We start from the raw sequence: 27,184 nt of genomic DNA, 5'->3' as shown, positions 1-27,184 counted from the left end.
CGTCACTGCTAGCGCAGATGAAGCATCTGCACTAGCGCGACCACATAATGCAATCTTTAAAAGGCATTTGTGTTAGCGCAGTCCGTTTAACGCATGCGTTGAACGGACTGCACTAACGCAATGTGAACCTAGCCTTAGAAAAGTTCCCAAAGTTCCCTAACTACAGTATTTAACTGCTAGTCTACTTTCTTTACTTCCTGCCTGATGATTAAATTCAGAGCCCTCAGTGCATCCTGGGATACTAAATCAAACCATCATAAGAGCAGGGGCACAGCATCTGACCCCTCACTGAAACTGTCATCAGTGACACTGATGTTGTGAGTCACTGTAATGCCATAGCCATCTTGGTTGTATCATTACTGTGATTGGCTTCTTTTACATACTCCATTGAAGACCATATCATCACATACCATGATCACATATAATGTTTACACACACAAAGCAAATATGAGTGAATATCTATAGATACATAGATATATCTACAGATAGGAAAAATCTGCGTTAGGCCGGGGTCACACTTGCGAGAAACTCACCAGTCTCGCACCTCAATACCTGGAGAATCAGTAGCTGGTGGCTAGCACAAAAGACTACGTGGATGGGCTGAGAATGAGAATGAGGAGGTACAGAGGGAAAAATAGGAGATGGAGATGGAGAGACGTCATCATGGTGGAGAAAAGAAGATGTTGGCTGTATGGAGCTTGGCACACACAGCCTACTTTATGTACCGCTGCCTTTCCCATAACCCTTGCGTTACATTCTTCTTTACCAAAAAAAGTACTGGTTGTTCATCCTGCTAGACCCATGCTACAAGGAGAGCTTTGCATCTCTTCCTCCTGAGGTAAAGAGTTCTTCTAAAATTGTGCTATACCAGAAGTCCATTGTGGAAAATATTTCGAAAAAATTCCCATCAGATAATGCTAGCAGCAGAGGGCAAGCTTCCTTGCCAACCAAGGAGGAGAGGCCAGGGAGAGAAACAGTGGGTGTACACTGTCAAAGGCATGGGCCAATTTAATGACACTAACCCAGCACCAATGGTCTGATGGCTGGGTATTTTTGACAAGATGGGAAACATTTTTTAAAATTGCCAATACCTGGAAACCAAACCAACATACTACCTAATTCCTCTATGGCTTTCAACTATTGGGTCTCAAAGCTTAACACCTGGCATGAGCTGTCCCTCTATGCTGCCCTGCCTCTAGATTCTTGTTTGAGCAGGTTTTAAGTGCCGTCGGTTTCTCATAACAGAAAGGCGCCTTTGCCTGTCAAAAGAGAATGCAGACAGGCTCATTCTCATAAAAATGAACAAAGCCTGGATTAGCCCACACTTTTCCACATTACCAGATGACAGCAGCAAATAAACTGTAATCAATATTTAATTTGGCCTGTCAGTTGATGCCTTTCATAGGTCTATGGATAACCCTCCTCATAATTTCAGTCTGGCATTGCACTTTTTTCAAATCCTTTATGACTATGTAGGTACATCAACTACACTTTCAAAATATTTTCATTTCATTTTTTTTATGAATTCAATTACTCATCCATACATTTTGCCACGGTTATTGTTGCATTATGGTGGTATGTAAAACTTACAAATTGGATATTATTTCAGGATTAGGTAAGTCATCTTTACAGTGTTACGTGCTTTGTGACACATTTGGTGGTGCTTAACAGTACAAAAAAAGTTTGAAAATGTTGCTTGTTTGTTCACATTTCTTAACCATGCACTACCCCATCTTCTGGGGCAAATTTTTGTGATATAGAGCACTCAAAAATAATTTTGCAGCCATACTTTAATACTTGTTCTTGGATATATTTCATTGGTATATTACACTTAAAGGGAATCTGTCACCTATTTTTTCGTATATAAGATGCGGCCACCGCCATCAGGGGCTTATCTACAGCATTCTGTAATGCTGTAGTAAAGCCCCCGATGTAACCTGAAAGAGAAGAAAAACGAGTTATATCATACTCACCCAGGGGCGGTCAGATGGGTGTCGCGGTCCGGTCTGGCACCTCCCATTTTCTAGCGATGATGTCCTCTTCTTTGCTTCCCATCACGGCACCGGCAAAGGCGCACTGCTCTGCCTTGTTGAGGGCAGAGCAGAGTACTGCAGTGCGTGGGCGCCGAACCTCTCTGAACTTTCCTGGCGCCTGAACAATGCAGTTCTCTGCTCTGCCCTCAACAGGGCAGATATAGTACGCCTGCGCAGGAGCCGTGGCAGAAGTAATAACGAGGACGTCATCATTAGAAGATGGGAGGCGCCGGACCGGACCACAACACCCATCGACCCGGACTGCCTCTGGGTGAGTACAATATAGCTCATTTTTCTTCTCTTTCAAGTTACATAGTGGGCTTATCTACAGCACTACAGAATGCTGTAGATAAGCCCTTGATGGCGGTGGTCGCAGCTTATATATAAAAAAATAGGTGACAGATTCCCTTTAAAATAAATGTTCAAAATTTATTGTTTTTTTAATACTCACCTATAAACTCTTTTGTGGTCTGGAGTGCATTTACTTGGTATACAACCCTCAATAGGGCATAGCCTTTGTGTCTAGGAGTTCTAAGAAATGACAATTTGAACAGAATGTGTATGAGACCCTCCTTTATGTCTAATAGAGGGTGTTTCTGAGTCTCTCTGATTCCCTAATTTTTGGCAGTTCTTGCTTCCCTCATGAATGAAACTGAAATTTCCAATTTTTTAGTAAGAAGATCAATTTTGGTTCACTTAAATTATATATTTGCTTAATCCTTTATAAATTTTGCCTTGTATACAAGTCATTATACAAGAAAAAAAATGTTTATTAGCATTTTTATTCCTGTAAAATGCTTTTTCTCGCTGGTTTGGAATGCTTTATTGTCACTCCTTAAAGTGGAGTAAAAGTGTGACATCATTGTCGGCAGCGATCAGGGAGTCAGAGATGCTTCCAGTGGTCATCCCCATGCTGTTCTACTTCCATTTAGAAATTTTCCCATCCATTTCAACATTTTCACTGCCCCCCAAACCTCTTTGTAGGGTCTGCTGGAAAAAAACCTCAGCTTTCACATTGACTCCCGTTATACTCGCTACTCAAAACTTTAGAAATATTAGGAATTGCTTGCTTCGAGCAACAAGCACCCGAGCATTTAAGTGCTCGCTCATCCCTGTTTCTATCATCTGCATCTATTAACACTGTAAAATAAACATTTATTCCCAGGGTTATTGTAAGGGAGGTCCAGGACAATAGTCGTGGCCGAGGACACTGGGGCTCTGGTGTCCTGGCCTCTCCACACAGAAAAATCATGTGTGCTAGTCAGCATACCTATGTCTCCGGATTCAGCTCCTTCAGGGTCCTCCTTATGCAGTGGGAGACCGTTTCCAGGGAAATTCTCATCAACAGAGAAACAGTCCATCATAACTTCAACAAAGACATGTTTACTTGGTTCATTACACAGCATTTCCAAAGAATTCACAGAATTTACAAGAGGCTTCACATAACAAGGTTCCTTCTCTTTCCCTGCTCTTCGTTCACGGTTACTCTGCACGGTCCTGGGTCGGACCATGCCTGATGGTTTCTCAGTCTCCTCTCTGTTCAACTCTGCCATGGACAATCATCCCTCGGTCTGTTTCGCCCCAGACACAAGATCATTAGTCGCCGGAGTCAGTAGCCACCGAGGATGAGCCCTGATCTGATGTACTGCTCTCCGTAATGGCCCCACTTCTTCTCCTTCTGTACTTACTGCTTCTGTGGGTTCCCTGACAGTTTCGCCCCAGTCTTAAAGGTTTGTGCCCAAGCAATGAGTTGCCACATTCTGCTGTACTAGCCCATTGCTGTGCTGTGCTTGTGCGGAGGAAGGTTGTGCTTCTCACTTGTAATGTTGCGAGACTGCTGCCGAGTCCTGGGCTTATTGCCAGTGTGGACCCTTCGGGCGCTTCTGGCCCTCTACCTCTACCGAAGGCTGTCACTAGCATATCCAGAAGCAGCCCCTCCTGCAATTAACTATGTGCTGTACTACACACTAGCTAGAAACTATGTGCCCTAACATTCCCCCATCTAATATCCAATGTATGCACTGCACTTTCCCTATTTAACAATGTCAAACATATCACATAGACAAGACAATAATACAAAAATGGCGCAAACCTATCTTACATTATACATTCAGCAACAATGGTAATACACTTTAACTATGTAGCAGTACCAATATAACCACCAATGGTAATACACCTAGTGGTGTAGCATTACCAATATAAAGATAAACAAACATGTTTACTCATCCCCTTACATTATATTTTAATAAATCTAAAACGAAGATAAATGTTGCCCCCGCATTTCATAAATTACTGCGTAGGTGTGTTACCCTATATTTAAAATCGAGGAAAGTTCCATCATCCATTATTACAAAGCCAAATTAACTGCCTGCCATTATCTACTTATCTAATCAAGTTAATATCAAGAACATGCTTACCTTATGATTTTAATTAACTAGGAAGTCATAATTGACTGAAGGATTATATGTTTTTGTTTTCTTATCCCAAGGTAAGTGCTTTTTGCGCTCGGGAAGTCTGAAACTGCCGTTGAGGATGTGTAAACATCAAGCTTTTCAGCTAATTTCCTCCTCCTTTTACAGCATTAAAGCGTTTCTACAGTTGTGTTACATTAGATAATCGCCCTCGAGAGAGAGATGATGTGAGTTATTAGTGGGGTGCTCCCTAGGAGGGTAATTATCTAATAGAAAACACACTTTTTCATCCCCCAAGGATAAAAGATCATGTCTTGGAGTGGTTAGCTTGTATTTACATGGGGCTGATAACGAAGCACCGTTCAATATGTTTTTGCAAGAGCAGCTCCCGTACGCTACGGCCACGGCACGGCTCTTCGAACAGTTTTGCGGTTTACAAAAGAACAATGGTACAGATAGATTACGACCGGAGCTCGATAAATTGAAAGTGCTGCAATTTGTGAAGGCTTGAAATAAAAGATGGCGGCACTTGATTCTTGAAAGGATTCCGCAACAAGGTTGCTTTAATGATACGAAGCCGAGGAGAGGAGCTCAATCCTCAAGGGCCGCTAATGTTCCTCAGTTTCGGGATTTCTCTAATTAAGAGGTAATTAATTTGTTCCTCACATCACTAAGCTAAATGTTGAGCTGATTATTGTTCAGAAAACCTGCGCAGGGCTGTAAAACGGCAATTTTCTTTCAAGAGTACCTGCTTTTAGGGACGTTTAGCCGAAGTTCTTCAATATTTTATGAAGTAATTAATGGAAGTTGTGTTGATTTTTTTTGTCTTTTTCTAAAAACTGACATAGAAAGGTCATTGAGATATCCTCTTGAGTTTTTTTACTATGCTATTTATTTTGGTCTCTTTTACACGAAACAGATGCTAAGTGACTACCTCTAATGACAGTCATTAGCAAGAGTACCCATAGGGCTCTACCTGAACTTTATAGATTTTCATTATGTTGTAGAGTTAGAAATATCCCATCAACCTTCGTGTTCAACAATGGGTCTGATCTCTTTCTACTCTGACTGTGTCAGTCTTTACCGTAGTCCTAGAATTAAATTTATGATCTAGGCAACTTCATAGTAGCAATTTCATACAACGCCCATGACTATTACACAAAATTTGCGGTCAATAAGGCAATAGTAACATCATTAAAACCTATACTGCAGGGATTTTAAGCTCAAATACGCACGGGAAGTTTTTCCTTATCAAATATAATGATGATCCTTTTCAGATCGAAGCAACTTAAGGGGGTTGGCCTAAGAAAAAAGTACTTTTTAATTAATAGAGCTTAGAATAAAATAAACACAATCACAAATGGGGCATACTAGAATAATAGAATATCGTATGTAAGAGGAGTAAAAGCATATGATCCAATGGTGTCATTTAAATATGTAATAGCAAAGGATAAAAAACTTGAATAATACAAATAGAAAAGTTTGATGCCAACAAAGTAACTGCTGAACACCGTAATATAAACCCACAGTGAAGTCTTCCAAGGTACCCTCCATGATACTGTACCCGCCCCTTATTCCCATGGGCAAAGTATGGTGACCACATCACAGTATGATCAACTGCGATCTCACATAGCCCTACACACAGTATAATGAGCCCCACATAATCCTCCATACAGTTTAGTGGCCTCACATAGTTCCCCATGCAGAATAATGGGCCCTACTTTGCTTTCAATACATAATAATGGCTCCACAAATTCCTTAATGCATTATAATGGGCACATCATTGTCTTCCATACAGTGTAATGGCTGTTATGATTGGGTCACCGAGGAGAAAAGCAAGACCAAGCTAAGCCACAGAAAACCAGAAAGGTTGGTAACTAAGTGGATTGCAGACCCCTGATCCTATCCACACAACTAGCAGTAGCTGTGGAGCGTACCTACGATGATTCTAGACGCTTCGACACAGCCGGAGAACTAAATAAGCCTAAAGCAAGAAAGGGGAAATCTAAACTGCCCCAGAGCAGACCCCAAAGGAATAGATAGCCCCTAAATATATATTGTTGGTGAGACAAGATGAAAACACAAACGCAGGCAGGAAAATAGACCGAGGAAATGATGGGGCCCACACTTGCTAGACAGGACAGGAAATCATAGAATCATAGAATCATAGAGTTGGAAGGGACCTCCTGGGCCATCTGGTCCAACCCCCCTGCTCAAAGCAGGATTCGCTAAATCATCCCAGTCAGATGTCTGTCCAGCCTCTGTTTGAAGACTTCCATTGAAGGAGAACTCACCACTTCTCGTGGCAGCCTGTTCCACTCATTGATCACTCTAACTGTCAAAAAGTTTTTTCTAATATCTAATCTGTGTCTCCTCAGAAAGACACTGTCTGCAATCACGCAAAAAACCCTGCAAAAAATGCCCAACATGTCTGATAGAAAAATACAGAAATCACTAGACTTTGCCCACTATATCAGCACTCTGGTATATTCTGAAAGCAGAGCAAAAAGAGGCCAATCTAATAAGGGACAAAAACAAACTGGCACAAGCAGTAACATAAGGATGGAAATAATAATAATAATAATAAATTTTATTTTTATAGCGCCGACATATTCCGCAGCACTTTACATTTCAGAGGGGATTTGTACAGACAATAGACATTACAGCATAACAATAATCACATACAGTAGATTATAACAAATACCAAGAGGAAAGAGGGCCCTGCTCGCAAGCTTACAGTCTATGAGGAAAGAGGTAGACACGAAAGGTGGGTGGTAACAGTTGCCCTGATTGTATGGACCAGCCATAATGTTAAGTGTGTGACAGTACAGACACAGAGGGCTAATGGATGCATAAAGCATGTGGGAGAATGATGCGGGGAACCTGGTTATGGTAAAACTTTTGGCTCTGCCACACAGGGATAGATTAGGTTAATGTGTTGACGCGGTAGGCCAGTCTGAATAAATGCGTTTTCAGGACACGCTTAAAATTGTGGGGATTGGGGACTAATCGTATTGACCTGGGAAGTGCATTCCAAAGAATTGGCGCGGCACGTGTAAAGTCTTGGAGACGGGAGTGGGAGGTTCTGACTATTGAGGATGCTAACCTCAGGTCATCAGCAGAACGGAGGGCGCGGGTAGGGTGGTATACTGAAACAAGGGAGGAGATGTAGGGTGGTGCTGAGCCATGGAGGGCTTTGTGAGTGAGGGTAATAAGTTTATACTGAATTCTGGAGTGGATGGGTAGCCAGTGTAATGACTGGCACAAGGTAGAGGCATCGGTGTAACGATTGGTGAGGAATATGATCCTGTTCAGCCCCAGCCAGAGCTGGCTGAACACACAAAACTGAAATAGACAAAACCAGAACAAACTGTGAACAGTAGCAAAAGAACACTTAGTTGAGCATGCAGGGACTGAGCGGGTAACTAAGACCTCAGGAGGCAAGAAGAAATCACCAGCAGGGATAGAGGGAGTAGGCTGTCTTAAATCCAGTCAGAAACTCCAGATCTCCACTCATCCTCCTCATTATCAGGTGGCAGGCCTCTGTTAATTAGATCAGCTCCATTACCTCCAGTAACCACCAGAGGGAGCCCGGAAAGAGAACTTGTGACCCCTCTGTCAATATAGCCAGCTCCACTACCTTCACTAGTAACCAGAGGTAGGCCAGAAAGCGAATTCACAACAAATGGCCCTACACAGTCATCCATACAAATTAATGGCCCACATAGTCTTCCATATAGTATAATGGGCCCTGTATTGACTTCCATAAAGTATAATGGTGCCACATAATTCTCTATATAGTGGAATGGCCCACATATTCCTCCATGTAGTATAATGGGCCCTGCATTGCCTTCCATGCAGTGTAATTGCCTGATATATTCCTCCACACAGTATAATGGGCCATGCATTGCCATCCATTCAATATAATGGGCCCCACATAGTCATCCATACAGTATAATGGGTCCTGCACTGCCTTCCATACAATATGATGGCCTCACATAGTACTCCATACAGTATGATGGCCTCACATAGTGCTCCATATTGTATAATGAGCTCTGCATAGCGCTTTGTAAAGTACAATAGCCCCACATTGTTCTCCATACAGTGGAATAGGTCCAAATAGTCCCCCATACAGCATAATTATAAAAAGAGAGAAGCCAGCGCTGCCGATGGTCAGAACGCATAACATGAAGTGCAATGCACATATTGACATCTAACTGTAATCAAAATGAGACATTTGGCAAAATATTGATCAATACATTGAGCCACCCCGCCGCGCCAAGGCAATCTCATGTGGGGGGTCCTACTCTACATTTTTTATTACTCACTGTGCCATTACGGCCTCCTGAACATTTTAAAAGCAAGACCATATCTATTACAAATGTACCTGAAACATGTCTGAATCGCTCCTTGCAGCCAGATGAAACAAGTGCAGATAAAGGCCAACCAGGTCTGAACACAGACATCTCAGGTTAAACCTCCACACACTGCCCAACCAGCAAACACAGATGAAGGGCGATGCAGGCTCAGACAAAGATGTACAAATTATAAAGCCTGGGGCAGGGCGGGGCTGCTGTGTGTGTGCACAGCAGCCTAGATCCATCACAATGAATACAGGAAAAATGGTGAACATAACCCAGCGCGCACGGCAACAGTGGTGGTCAGCCACGACGCAATATGCAAACATATTCGCATATTGCAAAATCTGGCTGCACGGGAGCGATTCAGACATGTTTCAGGTACATTTGTAATAGATATGGTCTTGCTTTTAAAATATTCAGGAGGCCGTAATGGCACAGTGAGTAATAAAAAATGTAGAGTAGGACCCCCCACATGAGATTGCCTTGGCGCGGCGGGGTGGCTCAATGTATTGATCAATATTTTGCCAAATGTCTCATTTTGATTACAGTTAAATGTCAATATGTGCATTGCACTTCATGTTATGCGTTCTGACCATCGGCAGTGCTGGCTTCTCTCTTTTTATACAGCATAATTGGTTGTGCATTGGCTTCTATACAGTATAGTAGCCCAACAAAGTCCTCCATACAGTATAATGTCCCCACATTAATAAAAAATAAATACTCACGTCTCCCCGATCTCCCGACACTCTGGTCTCAGCAACGAGTGCTCTGGACTTCTGCATTGTTCGGCACAGCGAGCGCATTGTAGTGATGTCATCATGCCGCTGCACTGAAACTTAAGACACTGAGAGCATGATGGCGGCGGGAGCATCAGCTGCAACACCCTCTTTCATCATTGCTTTCAACTTTGTTGGCGTTGAGTATTCCGATGCAGTTTAAAGTGCGATGCCAGGTGTGGGGGACCTGTCCGATGTCGCGGGCCAAATACACTCACCCAGTGAGCCAGATTTGTCCCACGAGCCTGAGTTTATCATGTGCTATTCTGAAAGCATTATACTACAATTCAACAGGTATACCTTTGAGGACAATATTTTTTTCTCACTTAAATGTATGCAATTGGGGCTAAAATCATTTTTGCAATTGAGTTTGATAAAAAATTTTGCACTGTTTGCCTTAATAACCACAATTACTACAGGAGGCAAGGCTGCTGGTGGAAGAGCATGTGACCAGACCTGTCCGTCAGCCATAGCTACTTTAAAACCTCACATGGTAAATCTGCTTTCCGATTGGAGCAGCCTGATGGACAGGTCTGGTGACGTTCCTCCTTCAGCAGCCATTGTTTGGAATGGACAGCTATGCAGTCTGTGGGGAAAGCGGCAGTAATAAGAGCAGGAGTAGGAGATCCTGTTATACCTATATAATAGTAAACACCACACATCATGTCCCTAGTGCATATATTAGTGTAAAGATAATGTGGCCAACCCTGCTACCTCATTCCGCAGCCATCAAAAGATCGTTTAACACAGTGTCTATAGTAGGCAAAATTTTCAATAAAACCCCATTCCCAAAATTTTTTTTTTTATGTGCCCCCACTGCATGCATTTAGGTAATAAAAAAAATGTCCATGAAGGTTGACAAACCCATTAAGTCTAGCTATTTTTGCAGATTTCATTAAAAAATGCTGTTTCTCTGATAAAATGACAGACATCAACATGACATCTGAGGCCTAAATGGTGTCGGGAAGATTACAGAGGAACCTGAGAGGATGCAAAAAGAATTGGAGCGCAGTCTGCTGGGGCAGGACAGGTGTGCAGTTGACTGTATTTTTTTCTTTTTCGGATCACTACATTTCAGGAAAATAGTATCTAGCTGGCCACCATTTTGCAGAATTTTTAAGAAGTGAAATGCACAAAATTTTGGATTTAGTACAATCACAAAGTAATACTACTTTTGCTGTGCATACTGTGATAAAACACTCAGGGATCGCCTTTGCTGCGGTCAAAGGTCACCTGCGTTCAGCATGAAACTCAGGCGCACAGTCGGGGTCCGGGTATAACTGACACTGGGTCAGGTTTATTAGGTGAAAGCAATGCATAAAGAAAAAAAACATAAAACAAAGCCTTGCCTGTCCGGCACTAACTAAACAAAGTACAACCTAACTACCAACTGGCGGGCTTCTCCCGTCCAGCCAAACCACAGTTGCAGTGGGCACTGCTTTCACTCACCTGTGTCTCTCACACAGACAGGCTCTCTGTGTCCCCTGGCTGAGACACTCACACAACCACCTGGCATCCTTTTATATCCGCCTCCCATTATTCATTAGTCACCAGGTGAGATACTGACCAGACTAGGCCACATAGAAAGGTATCTGGGCGAGATATACCTGCCCTCATCCACTATTGCCACATGATTCTCACATATCCCCCCCCTCTGCTCAGACCACTCAGGTCGAGCAATGACACCCACCAAACAGTGCACTCGGGACAGGGCATCTGCATTCCCCATCTGTGCCCCTGGGCGGTGCTCCACCGTAAAAGTGCAGGCCTGCAGGGCAAGGAACCACCGGGTCACCCAGCTATTCTGTTCCTTGTGCAAGTGCATCCACTTGAGAGGGGCATGGTCAGTGATCAGCCTGAACTTTCTGCCCACCAGGTAATATTTGAGGGCCTCTAGAGCCCACTTAATGGCTAGGCACTCTTTTTCTACTACCGCATACTTTTGCTCATGTTTATTCAGCTTCCTGCTGAGATAGAGGACTGGGTGTTCCACTCCGTCCCTCACTCGTGACAGTACGGCCCCGATACCGGTATCAGAGGCATCCGTTTGTACCACAAACTCGCTGCGGAAGTCCGGAGTCACCAGTACGGGTTGAGAGCAAAGTGCCCATTTTAGGCTATGGAAGGCTTCTTCAGCCGCTAAATTCCATTTAATCATGACGGAGTCTTTCCCTTTGGTAAGATCCGTCAGGGGGGTAGCGATGGCTGCAAAATTGGGTATGAACCGGCGATAATAGCCGGCGATCCCCAGAAAGGCTTGCACCTGCTTCTTGTTGACAGGTTGCGGCCAGTCCTGAACCGCTTGAATCTTATCAACCTGGGGTTTAAGAACACCCCTCCCAATTACATACCCCAAATACCAGGCTTCTTCTAGCCCGATGTGACATTTCTTGGGGTTCGCGGTTAGACCTGCCTCCCACAGGTCGTCAATCACAGCTTGTACTTTCTGGAGATGAGTCTCCCAGTCCAAGCTGTAAATGACAATGTCATCCAAATAGGCCGAAGCGTACTGCCTATGTGGCCTCAGGACTCGATCCATCAGTCTCTGGAAGGTCGCCGGTGCTCCGTGCAGTCCAAACTGCATATACACATACTGAAATAGACCTTCCGGCGTAGCAAATGCCGTCTTTTCTCTGGCAGCCTCCGCCAGAGGGATCTGCCAATACCCCTTTGTTAGGTCTAGTCTTGTAATATACCGGGCTTTTCCTAACCAATCTATTAACTCGTCGACCCGGGGCATAGGGTAGGCATCAAATTTTGAGACCGCATTCAGTTTCCTGAAGTCATTGCAGAACCGGATTGTGCCGTCCGGTTTAGGAATTAACACAATCGGGCTGGACCAGGCACTGTGCGATTCCTCAATGACACCTAACTCTAACATTGCCTTCACTTCTCGGGAAACGGCTTCATGGCGCGCTTCCGGAATTCTGTAGGGTTTCACGTGAACTGTGACACCAGGTTCCGTTATGATGTCATGTTTCATTAGCGTAGTCTGCCTGGGTTTTTCTGAGAAAAACTTTTGGTTGTGAAGTAGAAACTGCCTGACCTCAGTCTTTTGCCACTCCGAGAGAGTCTCTGCAACCCGTACCTCCGGTACGGTATGCGAGCAGACAGGACAGGCCAGCTCCGCTGACAAGGCAGACCGATCTTTCCAGGGTTTTATCAGATTTACATGATAAACCCTGTTCAGGTTTCCGTTTACCTGCCTGGTATACTTTGTAGTTTACTTCACCAACTCTTTCCTTAATCTCAAAGGAGCCCTGCCACTTTGCTAGGAACTTACTGTCCACCGTGGGGACCAGGATCAATACCCTATCTCCGGGTGCAAACGTACGGATCTTGGGGCCCCTATCATAGATTCTTTTTTGGGCTCCTTGAGCCTGCATCATGTGTTCTTTGACGATAGGCATAACAGCCGCAATACGGTCCTGCATTTGTGTTACGTGATCTATCACCATTTTAAACGGAGTGACCTGATCCTCCCAGGTTTCTTTTGCGACGTCTAACAGTCCGCGAGGACGTCAGGCATACAATAACTCGAAAGGCGAGAATCCCGTGGAAGACTGGGGTACTTCCCTGATGGCAAAAAGCAAATACAGAAGTAAATAGTCCCAGTTCTTCCCATCCTTGTCTATCGCCTTTCTCAGCATCTGCTTCAGAGTTTTATTGAACCGTTCAACCAACCCGTCTGTTTGAGGGTAATACACGGATGTGCGTAACGGTTCGATTTGTAACAACCGGCAGAGCTCCTTCATTACCCTCGACATAAAGGGAGTCCCTTGGTCGGTGAGTATCTGTTTTGGTATACCGACCCGACTAAACACATGCACCAGTACCTTGGCAATCGTCTTGGTGGCCGTGTTACGCAAAGGGATTGCCTCCGGGTAACGAGTGGCATAATCCAAGATGACCAGGATATGTTGATGTCCACGTGCAGACCGTGGAAGGGGCCCAACTAAATCCATCCCAATCCTCTCAAACGGGACCTCAATAATAGGTAGGGGTATTAAAGGGCTACAGAACCGGGGCTTAGGCGCAGAGGCTTGGCAGTCAGGACAAGACTCACAATATACACGAATATCGTGATGCATGCCTGGCCAAACAAAACAGTGTAATATCCTTTCAGTGGATTTCTGGACACCCAGGTGACCTCCCATCACATGTCCGTGGGCCAGGTCCAGCACCTGCCGCCGGTAGGGTTTTGGCACGACTAATAGTTGCACCATGTCTTCCCCCTTTTTCTCTATCTGATAGAGTAAATCATTTTCCAGGACCATGTAAGGATATGCCAGCCTAGAGCCAGGTTCTACGGGTACCCCATTTATCACTTTTACATTTGTCCTAGCCTGAGAAAGGGTAGGATCCTTTATTTGCTCGCTTTGGAAGTCATCTTTCTGAACTTCTAAATCCAGCAGACGGGGAGGTGGACAGCTGTCGGCCTCCTCCTCTTCCCCGGTCCCCTCCGTATCACCCGCCATGACTGAAAACAGGAACTGCAGGTCATTTCCAGCAGACTCTTCCCCCAAGTCTTCCGGGGAGACCTCTTCCAGGGGTTCGGGACCCACACGCGCCCTGGGAGAAGAATCATGTACACTATTACCCGAGGGCATCAACTGATTCTCCCACAATTGCCAGAAGTGGGGAAAATCCCGGCCCAAGATAACATCATGCAATAACGCAGGGACGAGTCCCACTTTATGTTGCACAGACCCATAGGAAGTAGTAATGCATATGGTGGTGAGGTACGAGCAGGTGTCTCCATGCACACACGTTACAGAAATTTTGTCTGATGGTCCAGTAGGGGCTGACACCAGACTGGCCTTCACCAGAGTCACCACACTTCCCGAGTCTAACAATGCCACCACATTTTTGCCATCAACAGTTAAATCACACAAGTGTTTTTTTCCACATCCTTTTGACCGGCATTCACACTCACTACCCGTGCAACCATAGACATGCGGTTTTTAGAGTCTGTGACGTCGCACTGCATGGGTTCAGTAGTGACCGGACAGTTCGCAGCAATGTGTCCCATCTCTTTGCAGTGGAAACACCTAACGGGCCCCTTGCTTAGACCATAGTTCGTTATTCTTGGCCTCGCAGTGCGGACAGTCCCGTTTTCCTCCCCCACTGTCTTAGGGATTTATCCTTCTCCCCTACTCCCTGGAACAGTCTTACCGGTTCCACGTGGAGATGATGAAGAACGAGGTGGGGTAGCGTCGTCTCGGAGCCCTTCCGCCACGGAGTAACGTTCAACCAGATCCACCAGTTGATCTGCCGTCGTAGGATTTCCATGGCTTACCCACTTCCTCAGGGCTGGTGGTAGAGCTCTCAGGTACTTGTCCATGATGACTCTCTGGATTATCTCTGGCGCTGTCAGCATCTTGGGTTGTAGCCACTTCTTCGTCACGTGGATCAGGTCGAACATCTGTGACCGCGGTGGTTTATCCGGCTGATAAGTCCATTGATGCACTCTCTGTGCACGGACAGCGGTCGTCACTCCCAGCCGGGCCAAGATCTCGGCTTTCAGTTTGTCAAAGTCCTGCACGACTTCAGGTTCTAAGTCATAATAAGCCTTTTGGGCTTCACCGGAAAGAAACGGGGCAATCAGGCTGGCCCATCGTGCCTTCGGCCATTTTTCTCACACCGCCGTCCGTTCAAACGTGGTCAGGTATGCCTCGACGTCATTTTCGGTCGTCATCTTCTGCCAGTACCGACTCACATGAATCACTCTCGACTCGGCTTCCAGGTTAACCTCAGGTAAGCTTGCCAGGCGCTGTACCACCTGCTGGAGAAGCGAACGATCGGTAGCTGTCATGTCCACCAACTCCTTCAGCTGGGCCATCATCACCCGATTAGCTTCTTGCTGGACGGCGGTGGACTGTACCAGCGCTTTCACCACGTCCTCCATGCTCATGCTTCTAACGTGATGCCCGCGTTCTCCACCACAATGTGATAGAACACTCCAGGATCACCTTTGCTGGGGTCAAAGGTCACGTGCTTTCAGCATGAAACTCAGGCGCACAGCCGGGGTCCGGGTATAACTGACACTGGGTCAGGTTTATTAGGTGAAAGCAATGCATAAAGAAAAAAAACATAAAACAAAGCCTTGCCTGTCTGGCACTAACTAAACAAAGTACAACCTAACTACCAACTGGCGGGCTTCTCCCGTCCAGCCAAACCACAGTTGCAGTGGGCACTGCTTTCACACACCTGTGTCTCTCACACAGACAGGCTCTCTGTGTCACCAGGCTGAGACACTCACACAACCACCTGGCATCCTTTTATATCCGCCTCCCATTATTCATTAGTCACCAGGTGATATACTGACCAGACTAGGCCACATAGGAAAGGTATCTGGGCGAGATATACCTGCCCTCATCCACTATTCCCACATGATTCTCACAATACCATGATCTGTTCCAATTCTTATGCTTTGTAACTTGATATGCATTATTTTTGAGAAGAAAGTTCCATCAGTATTCTGCCAGCACTATAGATGCAGGATCGTAATTTCTCTCCCTTCCCATCATGCATTGCTCCTATCATTGTCCAATGACTTTCTTGGCCCACCTCACTGTTTATATATGTAGGCTTTTTTACAGACAGGAGTGCAAGAGCAGAAAAATAACGACCAAACCCACTTTTTGTTGGAATCTGTTTCAGAGTCTATGTTGATAAAGATGGATTACCCATTACAATGAAGGGGGAGACAGGGGCGGTTTGCTGTGGGCCGGAACTGAGCTCTGGTTGCCGTGAGCCCCCTCTTCTAAACACATGTCTGCTTGGAGTGTGTGGTGTGGTGGAGTATGTTTCTTACTCACTTTTACTTCGGGAACTCCCATTATCTCCGCGTGCATAGGACCAGATCTGGCTACAAACAAGACAGAAGACCTCGGGTCTGGGTTAACAGTTCTGATTTTACTGTGCAATTCATTTACACCTGGCTGCAGCATACAGGTTAGGACATAGTCCCCTTTTTGTGACGCTCCTTTGGTTTTGTGTTCCGTTAGTCCTTGTCTCTGTCCCGTCAATAGAACCTGCTAACTCTGCAATGCTTAGCCTTGCTCTCCACTCCACCCAGAACTTGCACTTGCTGAGTCGTAGACTCTGACTAACTCCCCTCTAACAAATTGTAACCCAGAAACTTTTTCTATAAAAACTCATCTAACTCCTCCCAAAACTGTGGGCTAATCCCAGCTCTATTTACCATGTAATCAATAGTGTAGTGCCAGCTGTATGTCTTTCAACTCTATCGTTCCCCTAGTGGACAGACCTCCCACATTCCAGGGATGGCCTTTGGCATAGCCTGTAGGAGAACCAAACACACAATACCGGCCATAGGGATAAAATACAACATTACTTTTTATCACACAAATAAGATAAATACATAAAACTTCCCAACAACCCTTTTGTTGCCTCAAAATATTTTTTATTCCAACTGCCCCCCTATAACAACATAGAGTTGATTTTCATTTTTGAAATGGTTAACTTTATTCATTTTAAAACAGATTAACTGTAGTATATGGAATACAGAAGTGCATGAGCAGAAAAGACAGACAGAAGTGCAGGATCAGAGTGATAATGACCAAACTCACTTTTTTTATAATCTATTTAAGGGTTTGTTAGGGTCTGCGGAGCACACCAAATAATATAAGAAGGAAATATGAGGTGCGTTCACAGCCTGGGGTCCACCGTCCAGAGATGGTACCTGCTGCTAAGTAATGATGGAAAGTATATGGCGATAAAGTATAAACACATGTGGGTTAACTTCACCCAGTATGTATAAGGTGAACCCTGTTACGTCACAGGGCCGCTGTACCGCAGAGAAAACACTAGAGCTTTTGGTCACAAGACCCTGCCACAAGTACAAGGGGTTAGAGTCCCTCTAGACCAACTAGCGTCGGCGCCGCAACTGCGGTGCCAGGCAAAAACTAAACTAAGGATTGTCGCACTATGTGCGTATAGCGCCGCACAGGCGGACGCCACTAACCGCCCTAAGCTCGGGCCAGGAAAGTGCACAGTTTGCGCACGGCGCCACTCTGATGGACGCTGCTGTAGATGCAGTACTATTCATGCCTAGTGCTGGATGGCACAGTCTGGCGCTAGCTTACTCAATCACCCTACACATACAACCAATGTATGCTAGGGAGGGGATCTTAATGAGTCATTTACCAGGTCTCAGACACTCATCCACACATACACAAATCATATTTTATACTACAGCCATGCAAACCTTTTATAGTTGCAGCCTTCTGGGACCTTCCCAGTGGTCCAATCGGATCAGCAACAGGACCTGAGCATGTGACCTCCGGCCTCCAATGAGAGGTCGTCCTATGGGCATGCTCAGTAGGCCGAAAGAAGGACTTAGTCTCAAGAGCTGCTCACTGCTGGCTAGTGCAGGTTACTATAGCTGAACCAGGGGTGGCAGCAGTAACCAAACCGACAGACTAGCTTGAGCAAGACGCAGGGATCGACATCTCTGCTGAGCAGCCTCCTCTGCAGTCGGGACTGAATGGGAGACCATAGAAGGCAAGGCTCTGGATTCCTCCTGTGCAGAGGAAGAAACCGGACGCCTAACAGGGTTTATGTTGCAAAAGGCAGATTTCACAACATTACAATATATGGTTTATTTTCATTTTTTAAATGTTGAAGCTTATCTATTTTGAAAAAAAAATTCACTGTTTTATATGGAGGACAGAAGTGCAGGAGCAGAGATGACAGACAGGAAAGCAGGAACAGAGAGATAATTATGACCAAACCCACTTTTTTGTATCTGTTTCAGAGTCTATGTTAATAAAGATGCGTTACACAACAGTACAACATATGGATGATTTTCATTTTTGAAATTTTTAACTTTAGCCATTTTGAAACAGATTCACTGTAGTGTAAGGAAGACAGGAGAGCATGAGCAGAGAAGATAGACAGGCAGGAGTGTGGGATCAGGGAGATATTGACCAAACTCACTTTTTTATAATCTAGTAAAAAGTGTCAGGACACGCGCACTGGCTCAGTGAGCAAGTGCAGTGCGGTGTTCCTGAGTAAAGCGAACTGTGCTCAAAGATACCTGTGGAGCGGGCAGCAGCTGCTGTGAGTTCATTTTCCCCTTCATTACTGAGGCCCGAGGAACTCCCTCTTCTGGTAAAAGAAGGTAGTGAGCCTGATTGTCAAACACCTGAGGCTGATGATTGTGACTGGCTGAGTGGAGTTACGGACTGGATATAATGCTGCCGATGCCCTTCTGCCCTGCGGGTGATTTCTCTGTGGGATCCTTGGAGACCAGTCTGAATTCCTGCTCCTCCAAAGCTAAGTTTGCTGCTCGGCCTTTTGCTTTTGTGCTTTGACTTTGTTTTTGCTTTGTTTTTCTGGTTTTCTGCCATTTCCTGCTGGGGTGTGCTGAATTCATTTAGCTTTGTCTTCTCAAAATACCTGAGTGCTGATTCAGTTTTTGAAGCCTAGCTGCTTCAGGGCCTTTTTCATATCAGCTGGTTGGCTTATGTCTTTGATAGGGTTTTGGCAGATTGCAGACAGCATCCTTCCTGTCCCTTTCCTATCTAGGTAGTTTTGGGGCCCTGTCTTTGCTCAGTCTATCTTTCTGTCTGTGTTAGTATTTTCATCTTGCTTCACCGTCATTATATGTTGGGGGCTGCCTATTGCTTTGGGGTCTGCTCTGGGGCAGTTTAGATTTCCCCTTTCTTTCTTTAGGCCTATGTATTTCTCCGGCTGTGATTGAGGGGTCTAGGGCATCGTAGGAACCCCCCACGGCTACTGCTAGTTGTGTTGATAGGTTCAGGGGTCTGCAATCTTATAGTTGCCAACTTCTCTGGTTTTCTGGACTTAGCTTGTATTTCTGCTTTTGCCTCCTACGGTGACTCATTCATAACAGAATCACCCGCCGAACCGCAGAGTCTAGGGTACTCAATAGCAGGAAAGAATTGTAAAAAAAAAAGTGTATATTTTTTCCTCTATATCTCTGAGGCCGTAGGGGGAATTTTTTTTTCTCTCAATGGAGATAAAGCAATTGTCTGATCGTGTGGAGCAGCTCGCTGCGGAAGTGCGGGGAATTTCCGCCTACCTTGCTCATTCACATGCTGCTGAACCAAAGATTCCTACACCTGATGTATTTTTTGGGGATCGGTCTAAATTTTTGAATTTCAAAAATAATTGTAAATTATTTTTTGCCTTGAAGCCTAACTCGTCAGGGAGCTCCGCGCAGACGGTTAAAATTGTCATCTCTTTGCTGCGTGGCGATCCCCAGGATTGGGCGTTTTCTTTGAAACCAGATGATCCTATTCTGACTAATGTGAACGCATTCTTTCAAGCTTTGGGGTTGTTGTATGATGAACCTAATGCCATTGATCAGGCTGAAAAGACCCTGCTGGCATTGAGCCAGGGTCGTGATTCTGCAGAATTGTACTGTCAAAAATTCCGAAAGTGGGCAGTACTTACTACATGGAATGATAATGCCTTGGCTGCTCTCTTTCGGAAGGGGTTGTCAGAAGCCGTAAAAGATACTATGGTGGGATTTCCTGTTCCCTCTGATCTTGACGATTCTATGTCATTAGCCATTCAGGTTGATCGGCGTTTGCGCGAACGCAAAGCTGCACGAGAGGTGTTGCCACCTGTTGAACAAATGTCTGAACCTATGCAATGTGATAGAGTTTTTTCCAGAGAGCAGCGTCAGGAGTTCAGAAGGCGTAATAAGTTGTGTTTTTTCTGTGGAGATGCCTCGCATATTATTTCTGTCTGTCCCAAACGAGAGAAACGCTTTGCACACACGTTTTCTGTTGGGGGTGTTCAACCTAAGTTTCTTCTGGCTATTACTCTGATCTGCTCCCTGTCCACATTTTCCGCCAAGACGTTTGTGGATTTGGGAGCAGCCCTAAACCTAATGGACTTGGATTTTGCTAAACGTTGTGGATTTCCGATGACACCTCTGCAGACGCCTATCCCTTTGAGGGGAATTGATGCTACTCCTTTGGCTAAAAATAAACCCCAGTTTTGGACCCAGGTGGTAATGCGGGTCGCCCCAGACCATCAAGAAAATTGCAGATTTCTGGTGTTGCATAATCTGCATGATACTGTTGTTCTGGGGTTTCCCTGGTTACAGATTCATAATCCAGTTTTGGATTGGAAATCTGTGTGGTGAGTTGGGGTTGTCGGTGTGCCTTTTGTGAGGCTCCGGTGTTTTCCACCTCTCCTCAGTCACATGATGTTCCTGATTATTTGGCGGACTTTTATGATGTATTTAGTGAGAATGAGTCTGTGTCTCTGCCTCCTCATAGGAGTTATGACTGTGCAATTGAATTGAGCCCGGGGTGTAAATTTCCCAAGGGTCGGCTCTTCAATTTATCTGTACCCGAGCACGAGGCTATGCGATCCTATATTAAGGAGGCGTTGGAGAAGGGTCATATTAGACCATCCTCGTCACCCTTGGGTGCCGGTTTTTTTTTTGTAGCCAAAAAGGATGGATCATTAAGACCTTGTATTGATTATCGTGCCCTCAACAAAATTACTGTTAAATATCAGTATCCGTTACCCCTGATTTCTGATTTATTCTCCGGAGTTAAAGGTGCTTGCTGGTTTACCAAGCTTGACCTCAGGGGGCGTATAATCTTATTCGCATTAAGCATGGGGATGAATGGAAGATGGCGTTTAATACTCCGGAGGGACATTTTGAGTACCTGGTGATGCCTTTTGGGCTCACTAATGCCCCTTCTGTCTTCCAGTGCTTCATGAGCGATATTTTCCGAGATTTTGTCGATAAATTTTTGATTATCTATCTGGATGATATTTTGATCTTCTCCAAGGATTGGGATTCTCATGTGGAACATATTCAGACGGTGTTCCGGATCTTGAGGGAGAATTCCCTGTATGTCAAGGGATCTAAATGCCTTTTTGGAGTACAGAGGATTTCTTTTTTGGGATTTGTTTTGTCACCGTCAATTATTGAAATGGACCCGGCCAAGGTACAGGCCATTCACGATTGGGTTCAGCCCACTTCTTTGAAGGCCCTCCAGAAGTTTTTGGGTTTTGCTAATTTTTATCGGAAATTTATAGCAAAATTTTCTAGTATTGCCAAGCCATTGACTGATTTGACTAAAAAGGGTGCTGATATGTTAAATTGGTCTCCGGAGGCTGTTTCTTCCTTTCAGGAGTTGAAGCGAAGATTCACCTCCGCCCCGGTTTTGCGGCAACCTGATGTCTCACTTCCATTCCAGGTAGAGGTGGATGCTTCTGAGATTGGTGCAGGAGCTGTTTTGTCCCAAAAGGATCCTGTAACATCTAAAATGAATCCCTGTGCTTTCTTTTCCCGAAAGTTCTCTCCATCTGAACGTAACTATGATGTGGGGAATAGGGAACTGTTGGCCATGAAATGGGCATTTGAGGAGTGGAGACATTGGTTGGAGGGAGCTAAGCATCAAGTCGTGGTCCTCACTGACCACAAGAATTTGATTTACCTAGAGTCGGCTAAGCGCTTGAACCCTAGACAGGCTAGGTGGGCCTTGTTTTTTACACGTTTTGATTTTGTGGTTTCTTTTCTTCCTGGAACAAAGAATGTCAAGGCAGACGCCTTCTCTAGGAGCTTCCTTGCTGATTCTCCTGTGGTGACCAAGCCTGCTACCATCTTAGGTGAAGGGGTAGTTCTTTCTGCCATCTCGCCCGATTTGAGACGTGCTCTGGAAGAGTTCCAGGAGGACAAACCTGAGCGTTGTCCCAGTGGAAAGTTGTATGCTCCTGACCAGTGGAAGAAGAGAGTGATGTCTGAAGTTCATTGCTCTGCTTTGGCTGGTCATCCAGGTATTTTTGGTACTAGAGATCTGGTGAGTCGGTTTTTTTGGTGGCCCTCCTTGTCTCGTGATGTCAGGAATTTTGTGCAGTCCTGTGGGACGTGCTCCCGGTCTAAATCGTGTTCTCGCTCCAGTGGGTTGTTGATGCCTTTGCCTGTCCCCAAGAGGCCATGGACCCATATTTCAATGGATTTCATCTCTGATATGCCTGTCTCTCAGAGGATGACTGTTATTTGGGTGATTTGTGATAGGTTCTCTAAGATGGTTCATCTTGTACCACTCCCTAAGTTGCCGTCTTCCTCTGAGTTGGTGCCCCTGTTTTTACAACAGGTGGTTCGTTTGCACGGGATTCCTGAGAACAGTGTATCTGACAGAGGAGTGCAGTTTGTGTCTAGATTTTGGAGAACTTTCTGTTCCAGGCTGGGAATTCAGTTGTCCTTTTCCTCTGCTTTTCACCCTCAGACCAATGGGCAGACAGAGAGAACAAACAGACCTTGGAGTCATATTTGAGATGTTTTATTTCTGCTGATCAGGATGATTGGGTTTCATTTTTGTCCTTGGCCGAATTTGCTTTAAATAATACAGCTAGTTCCGCCACTTTGATGTCACCTTTTTTTTGGGTTTCATCCTCGATTTTCTTCAGGGCAGGTGGAGCCCTCTGCCTGCCCAGGTGTTGACACTGTGGTGGAGAGAATGCACCAGATCTGGGACCAAGTGGTGGATAAGTTATCTCTCTCTCAGGAGAAGGCCCAGCGGTTTTCTAACTGACATAGGACCATTGGTCCCCAGTTTAAGGTTGGTGATATGGTGTGGTTATCATCAAAAAATATTGCTATGAAGGTGGCTTCTCCTAAGTTTAAGCCTAGATTTATTGGACCTTACAAGATTGTGGAGATTATTAATCCGGTCTCTTTTCGTTTGGCTCTTCCTGTCACATTTAAAATCCATAATGTGTTCCATAAATCTTTGTTGAAGAGGTTTGTTGAACCTGTTGTTCCGGGGGTGGCACCTCCAGACCCTGTATTGGTTGAAGGTAACATGGAGTATGAGGTAGAAAAAGTACTGGATTCCCATCTGGCTAGATGGAGACTCCAGTATTTGGTTAAGTGGAAGGGTTATGGTCAGGAGGATAATTCCTGGGTCTCCGCCTCTGATATTCATGCCAAACGATTGGTGCGTGCCTTTCATCGGGCTCACCCTGATCGCCCTGGTGGCATAGTTGAGGGTTCGGTGACCCCTCCTCAAGGGGGAGGTACTGTTGTGAGTTCATTTTCCCCTTCATTACTGAGGCCCGAGGAACTCCCTCTTCTGGTAAAAGAAGGTAGTGAGCCTGATTGTCAAACACCTGAGGCTGATGATTGTGACTGGCTGAGTGGAGTTACGGACTGGATATAATGCTGCCGATGCCCTTCTGCCCTGCGGGTGATTTCTCTGTGGGATCCTTGGAGACCAGTCTGAATTCCTGCTCCTCCAAAGCTAAGTTTGCTGCTCGGCCTTTTGCTTTTGTGCTTTGACTTTGTTTTTGCTTTGTTTTTCTGGTTTTCTGCCATTCCCTGCTGGGGTGTGCTGAATTCATTTAGCTCTGTCTTCTCAAAATACCTGAGTGCTGATTCAGTTTTTGAAGCCTAGCTGCTTCAGGGCCTTTTTCATATCAGCTGGTTGGCTTATGTCTTTGATAGGGTTTTGGCAGATTGCAGACAGCATCCTTCCTGTCCCTTTCCTATCTAGGTAGTTTTGGGGCCCCGTCTTTGCTCAGTCTATCTTTCTGTCTGTGTTAGTATTTTCATCTTGCTTCACCGTCATTATATGTTGGGGGCTGCCTATTGCTTTGGGGTCTGCTCTGGGGCAGTTTAGATTTCCCCTTTCTTTCTTTAGGCCTATGTATTTCTCCAGCTGTGATCGAGGGGTCTAGGGCATCGTAGGAACCCCCCACGGCTACTGCTAGTTGTGTTGATAGGTTCAGGGGTCTGCAATCTGATAGTTGCCAACTTCTCTGGTTTTCTGGACTTAGCTTGTATTTCTGCTTTTGCCTCCTACGGTGACTCATTTATAACAAGCAGCTGAGTAGGTGCGTACTTCAGAACAGCAGGACCTAAAGCATATGACTGCTGGGGGCGTGGCCTAAGCTCCAGAGAGCTAGGAGCTGCAAGAGAACTCCTAGCAGGGTAACTGCGAGACAAAGTTACCAAGGGTCATAGACAGGGAGGATAGTCAGGACATAGCCAATGAGTCATACACAGAGATAGCTGCAAAGGTACAAGAGGGGCGAGCAAAGACTAGATAGATCACAGGTAATGAGTCATACACAGGGAGGGTAGCGAAGTACAGAATCAACAGGCAAACTCACAACGGGGAACAGAACCGGGTCAGAACCATATAAACAAGCTATAACAATGAACAGGCACACGTGTTATGATTGAGTCACAGAGGAGGAAAAAACAAAACACAAGCTCAGCCCAGAAAATCAGAGACATACAGTACATATAACATAGAGTACATACTCACCATCACTTGTCACTTTGTTCCCCGAAGCCAGTGTCATCTATAAAAAATATGAAAAAAACCAAACAAGCAATATACTCCCTGATCTGCAGAAATCCATGAGTGTCCCACGACGATCTCCTGCACTGCATAACTGAGAGGTTACTATAGTTCACTGGTCTCACTTTATGGCCAATGCTGCGTGGGAACTTTCTCACACAGCAATGCCAAAAAGTGAGACTAGGGATTATTTTTTTACAGTGGCGGAGGAATACAGTGCGGAAGGATACCTACCTCCCATCATTGTATTCCTGGGACCCCTAGAGAGTGGTCGCATCAGCTGATGCTGCTGTTCTCCACGGGAGATTGTTGTGGGACACTCGTGGATTTCTGCGGATCAGGGAGTATATCGCTTGTTTGTTACTTTCTTATTTTTTTATAGATGACACTGGCTTCAGGGATCAAAGTGACAAGTGACTATGTATGTATGTATGTTGTATGAATGTAGTATATATGATGTATGTAGTATGTAGTATGTATGTATGTTGTATGAATGTAGTATATATGTAGTATGTATGTAGTATGTATGTATGTTGTATGAATGTAGTATATATGATGTATGTATGTAGTATGTACGCATGTTGTATGAATGTTGTATATATGTAGTATGTATGTATGTATGTATGTATGTATGCTGTACGAATGTAGTATATATGTAGTATGTATGTAGTATGTATGTATGTTGTATTAATGTAGTATATATGAAGTATGTATGTAGTATGTAGTATGTATGTTGTATGAATGTAGTATACAGTGGGGAAAAAAAGTATTTAGTCAGTCAGCAATAGTGCAAGTTCCACCACTTAAAAAGATGAGAGGCGTCTGTAATTTACATCATAGGTAGACCTCAACTATGGGAGACAAACTGAGAAAAAAAAATCCAGAAAATCACATTGTCTGTTTTTTTTTTCATTTTATTTGCATATTATGGTGGAAAATAAGTATTTGGTCAGAAGCAAAATTTCATCTCAATACTTTGTGATATATCCTTTGTTGGCAATGACAGAGGTCAAACGTTTTCTGTAAGTCTTCACAAGGTTGCCACACACTGTTGTTGGTATGTTGGCCCATTCCTCCATGCAGATCTCCTCTAGAGCAGTGATGTTTTTGGCTTTTCGCTTGGCAACACGGACTTTCAACTCCCTCCAAAGGTTTTCTATAGGGTTGAGATCTGGAGACTGGTTAGGCCACTCCAGGACCTTGAAATGCTTCTTACGAAGCCACTCCTTCGTTGCCCTGGCGGTGTGCTTTGGATCATTGTCATGTTGAAAGACCCAGCCACGTTTCATCTTCAATGCCCTTGCTGATGGAAGGAGGTTTGCACTCAAAATCTCGCGATACATGGCCCCATTCATTCTTTCATGTACCCGGATCAGTCGTCCTGGCCCCTTTGCAGAGAAACAGCCTCAAAGCATGATGTTTCCACCACCATGCTTTACAGTAGGTATGGTGTTTGATGGATGCAACTCAGTATTCTTTTTCCTCCAAACACGACAAGTTGTGTTTCTACCAAACAGTTCCAGTTTGGTTTCATCAGACCATAGAACATTCTCCCAAAACTCCTCTGGATCATCCAAATGCCCTCTAGCAAACTTCAGACGGGCCCGGACATGTACAGGCTTAAGCAGTGGGACACGTCTGGCACTGCAGGATCTGAGTCCATGGTGGCGTAGTGTGTTACTTATGATAGGCCTTGTTACATTGGTCCCAGCTCTCTGCAGTTCATTCACTAGGTCCCCCCGCGTGGTTCTGGGATTTTTGCTCACCGTTCTTGTGATCATTCTGACCCCACGGGGTGGGATTTTGCGTGGAGCACCAGATCGAGGGAGATTATCAGTGGTCTTGTATGTCTACCATTTTCTAATTATTGCTCCCACAGTTGATTTCTTCACTCCAAGCTGTTTGGCTATTGCAGATTCAGTCTTCCCAGCCTGGTGCAGGGCTACAATTTTGTTTCTGGTGTCTTTTGACAGCTCTTTGGTCTTCACCATAGTGGAGTTTGGAGTCAGACTGTTTGAGGGTGTGCACAGGTGTCTTTTTATACTGATAACAAGTTTAAACAGGTGCCATTACTACAGGTAATGAGTGGAGGAGAGAGGAGACTCTTAAAGAAGAAGGTTCAGGTCTGTGAGAGCCAGAAATCTTGATTGCTTGTTTCTGACCAAATACTTATTTTCCACCATAATATGCAAATAAAATGAAAAAAAAACAGACAATGTGATTTTCTGGATTTTTTTTTCTCAGTTTGTCTCCCATAGTTGAGGTCTACCTATG

The sequence above is a fragment of the Dendrobates tinctorius genome, unplaced genomic scaffold (genome assembly GCF_039654945.1).
Source record: "Dendrobates tinctorius isolate UK_male_01 unplaced genomic scaffold, ASM3965494v1 ptg000009l, whole genome shotgun sequence".
Taxonomy (NCBI): domain Eukaryota; kingdom Metazoa; phylum Chordata; class Amphibia; order Anura; family Dendrobatidae; genus Dendrobates; species Dendrobates tinctorius.
Note: the sequence above shows the minus strand (reverse complement) of the source record.